The 5,024-nt window shown below is 33.7% G+C and overlaps 1 long non-coding RNA gene across 1 annotated transcript; it reads right to left on the reverse strand.

Moving 5' to 3' along the window:
• Window positions 1–591: 591 nt before the first annotated feature.
• On the reverse strand, window positions 592–3,229 carry LOC115958334. The gene is made up of 3 exons (XR_004084507.1): window positions 3,099–3,229; window positions 2,483–2,606; window positions 592–939 (listed from the first exon to the last, which is right to left on the reverse strand). It is a non-coding gene; the product is annotated as an uncharacterized LOC115958334 (long non-coding RNA).
• Window positions 3,230–5,024: the final 1,795 nt, after the last annotated feature.

Here is a 5,024-nt window from a genome sequence, read left to right on the forward strand (position 1 = left end):
ACTTGAAAATGTATAAATTAGTCAAATGAGTATGGTAGAATTAACATTTAAAAAGAATCAATTCTACTATAAATTATCCTCATTTTGTTCCAAATAGTAATCTCTAATAAAAAAAAAAATAGTTCCATGAGCAAAAGCTCCTGTCAGCATGAATCCTACTATATATTGGTAATACATATATAACACAGCTTGAGACGTAACAACATGATAAATATTAATAAAATATAAAAGACCATCCTAAAAAAAATTATCACGCGCGACGTGCGGGACCGCGATTAGTTCCATATTAAATACAAGAAGAAAATAGAAAAACAAAACAACCATAGTGCTCAATTTCACATGATAATTGATACTAGCTACATCAATCATGTTCATATACAGATAGATACAAGAGCATGTGCTCAATTTTGCCTACTACTTGCTGCTAAAAATTTTTGCTTGCTATAATTTCTGCTTGCTGCTTGTTATAAAAAGCATTAAATAAAAATTCTCCCTGCAAATACAAATTTTTGTTGCAAATAAAATTTGTTGCATTAAATAAAACTCAGTAATACAAATAAAATCAGCTGCATTGAAAAAATACTGCTGCATCAAATAAAATTTCTGTTGCAAATTTCTTCAAATATAAATTCTGCTACATTGATTAAACATATATAATGTTATCATCTACCAAAAGTAAAGACAATCAATTTTGTCTTTAAGCCACATGCATAGAGGTTTACAACCAAAACCTAACTACTGGTCCACCACACATCAGACATGCACATCTTCCAACCAAAATAGCAAATATTGTTTTTGGCATTTGACCAATTTAAATACCAGTTACATAAACTGTGGGAACCATAACAAAAACAAAAAAAATATTTGATGATTTGCTTCATTTACTGCTTTTGGTGCCCTTGTTGGCCTTCTTTCCCTTTCCACCAAGTGGTTGAGTGGCTGCAAACAGAAGAACCATAAACCATCAAGAAGACATTACAAATATATGTTCATATTTCACCAACAAAAATGAACTTTTATTTTATCAGTCACCAAATAGTGCACTCAAGTGTCCAACAGCCAATTTCAAGTGGAATAGTGTGCAGCAAATCCTAGCCTATAAGGCAATTAATCACCAAATAAATTGGGAAAAAAAACTGAATATATGAATGTGTATCATTAATCATAACATCTGCTTTACAAAGTATTTGCATGCAGTGCACCATGAATTAAACAAAGAGAAATGATAGAAATGTGACACACAAGACTACCAATTCATGTATGACAAGTAGCGCACTTATAAGTGATTTGCACTAATCTCTCAACTATCTAATCCATAATGGAAGAGATTTCTTTGTGGAAAACCACTAGCTGGTAGTAGATATCTTAACAATCAAATGCTAGACTCAAAACAAATAAAACTTGGAAGGCACAAGGGATATAGGTGGAAAGATTGAGAGATAAATTAAATTACCAAAAATAAACAGGAGGGGCAGTAAAAATATACAAATTTCATAATTAAAGCACCTGACCAATCAAGTGACCAAACAGATTTATAACACCTAACCAAACAAGTGATCGAAAATATACAGTTCATCCAAATTTTTAACACCTAACCAAACAGATATTAAAGATGCTGTAAAATCTAGTAGCATGCAAAAAGCAATTGGCATACCACTTCCTCTTAAACCATGAATAATAGAAAGCAAATAACACTTAGAGACATTTTTCATTTCTCAAAAGGAGGAATTTTTTTTTTTTTTTTAAATGATATAACAAAAAGACAGAATCCTAAAGAGGCCAAAGAAACTATAGTTTTTAATCTCAAGTTTTACAAACAAAGACCTTTTCTGAATGTTGTTTGCAAATGCTATAGAAATCACTCCAAGATTCCAAATTTCTTAAGAATATTATTTTACATAAATTTTCCAAAAATTCCAATTTCTACCATCTTTCAATAAATTTTCCAAAAATTCAAAACAAAAGAACAAAGTAACCTAATCTACGAAATAAGATATATTAAGATAGGAGTGAGATATGCACCATATTATCTTCTTGTAGTTGCAGTAAATTCACTAAAAACTAATAAATTCACTAAACCTGAAACAAAAGGAAGAATGAAGAGAATTAGTATTTAGTAAATTCAATTGATTTTCTTTCTCCTTTTTCAAATGACAAACTATGTATAACTCTATAATTTTATTTTATTGATCCTATCTTCTGCATGTCCAAACTAAGTTATCATTGTATAGTGAACAAAAATCAGACATAATATAAAAACCCAAAAAACACATTGGATATTGTTGTTTGTTGATAAAGTGTTAAAGCTAATCCTTCAGATGATTATCTCGATAAAGCTGTTAACAGAGCACAGAGTATGTACTTTAAAACAATAATAATTAAAGTAATAACCCTTCAAAGTAGAACACTGAAGCAATATTGCAGAATGTTCAAACCCAAAAAATATAAATTTTCATTAAAAAGGATATTAGTTCGTACTTACAATAAGAATCTCAAGACTGCAGCAGCCCTTATAGAATTTCAACATATTAGGCTGCACCCTCCCCGCGTTTACTTCTTTTCTGGTTGCGTTTAGTGTATTGTTTGGCCGGAACATGCTTTGTTACCTGCTCATAATATTATATTTTTAAGCTTTTACAAACAAACAAATTCATGCACAAAGAAACCCAAAAAATATATGAAATTAAAATTAAAGTAAAGCACTTGGAATACTAGGTGGGAACCTGTGCCGCATCTCTTTGGTTGGATGGCGCAAGTCGATATTCGTTTGGGAATATCAGATTTTCATTATTTTTTAATCAGATTTCTCAGCTATCCAATAGATGATAAAATTAAATTCTCAACTAGTGACAATACCTAGCTAATGGCTTTTCTTGCCTTTCCTATTCTCCATAGATATTGAGCATTCCACAAATATATCGCATTGGAACTATGTTCTGGGATGACAAATACGAAACCCAAAAACAAATAAAAACTAAACCCAAATCACTAAACCTAAAAAGCAAATCAAAACCCATTTCAGCCAATAAATAAAGAGAAAGAAATTGCATGAGAGAGAGAGAGAGAGAGAGAGAGAGAGAGAGAGAGAGAGAACGAACCTGCGTAGGAATCTCTAACAGAGGCTGGTTGAGGGGGACTAAGGAGAGGAAATGGCGTAGGAAGAGAGAGACACTGGAGAGAGAGAAGGTTAAGCGAACAGGAAGAAATTGATTTATTAAATGGAGCTCTAAGCTCCGTTTGGATTGGCGTTTGCATCCAAAGAGTCTGCTTTTTTTTTTTTTTTTAAAGGACCAGCAACTCTTGCACTGTTCATGGGACATGAACAGTACATTAAGGCAAATAATCAATATTTTTTGTGTCAACAGTAACCTAATTTTTTTTTTTTTTTAAGCAAAATAAGCGGCATCAGAGCCATGTCAGTGGTTTCCCCCTCCTTTGATTAGTATACTTTGATTATTGTCCTGATTAGTATGCTCTGTGATTTGCAGTTGCCACATTACGTGGATCCTCTATCTTAATTACATTAGAACACTGGATTTGATAATCAAAGTAGAACACTAAGGAGTTTGTTTTCTTTGGAGAATCCTATTTGCCATAGTCTCTTAGGGGACGTTTAAGCCTGGAGTAGGTGTTCTAGTCCTGATTGATCTTTGGTAAATAGTTCTTTTTTTAGGAAACTATCATGGCAAGTTCATCTTCGGAAGTAATTGATACCACTAAACCTACTTTTGACCTTTCTCTTCGCAAGTCTACTGCTAATAGGTTAGACTATTTGTATGAAATTTCCCATGTACCTGAAGATAGTAAAATCCCTATTACTGACTTTCCTATTGTAAATCCTTATACTGTGTTTGATAAACCTCAAGTCTCTTTCAAAAAATCCATAAAAAAATAGTTAGGTCCTTCTCAGTCTTCCACTGTCAAAGAATATGTCCAAGCTTCTAAATTTGACCAGTATAACATTCCAGCTAGTGAAATAGAAAACTTCATTACCCTTGCACTCCCTAGAGAGTTTATAATTCCATGGCAGAAACAGGGATACACACACCTCCACTTTGGAGCAGTAAGGTTGGCATTAACTTTCCATGGAAGAAAGAGACTCCCTGTAGTCTCTAGAATTTCACTTCTTGACTCCAGATTTTTGGAATATCAAAATGTTGTCATAGGGACGGTCCAAACCACTTTAAATGTGGGAACAATTTTTGTTACCCTTTTTCCTAACTTTAACATGTCTCTGAAGGACCCCCATCTTTGTGATGCTCTTAAAGTACAAGTCCAAATTACAAGAGCTTCTCAGGTGCAGGATACATTTACTGCCACACTTCACTATCAGCTAGCTTATAGACTTCAGAATCATGCTTTTGACATGGCGGTTCCAGACATAGCCCAATCCAATGATGCGTTGCTGATCCAAGTTGATTCGAGAATGACACCCATGTGTACCTTTGTCCCAAGGCAACTTAACAAAGACCAGATGATGTCTCTTTTTCTAGAATCATGGATTACGAAATATGAGATGCTTCATCAAGCAACTAAACCAATCCAGTCTAAAGATCCTCTTTTTATCAGAAAAGCAAATGGTGAAGTAGAAACAAAATTCTTGATGACACCATCAGAGAAGAAGGATGTCATAGTTTTCCCAACTCAAATTGCTATGCTCTAACCAGTATCCTATGTCGGTGAAGAAGGACTTCAAATCAAAGCATTTCGAGAAGATGGAAAGCCTTGTTATGAAGGGAAATCACCCTCCGGTCACATATGGTGGGACGTTTGTGATTGTGTTGATTGCCAGAATGAAGAAGGCTTTGAAGAAGATTATTCCAAGAGAAAGAAAAAAATCCTCCCAACAAAAGCTCAAAGAAAGATATGAAGCACGAGATCCAGAAGTTGACCTTCTAGGAGAGCCCTCTGGAAAGTTTGATTGTTATGTCCTTTATCCTAGAACCAAGAAACAAATCTCTCCCTCTTCATCCAAAGAAGATCATAACCAAAACCAGAAACCTCCATTAATCCCATACTATCAG

This window comes from Quercus lobata, chromosome 8 (assembly GCF_001633185.2).
Source record: "Quercus lobata isolate SW786 chromosome 8, ValleyOak3.0 Primary Assembly, whole genome shotgun sequence".
In the NCBI taxonomy this organism is placed as follows: domain Eukaryota; kingdom Viridiplantae; phylum Streptophyta; class Magnoliopsida; order Fagales; family Fagaceae; genus Quercus; species Quercus lobata.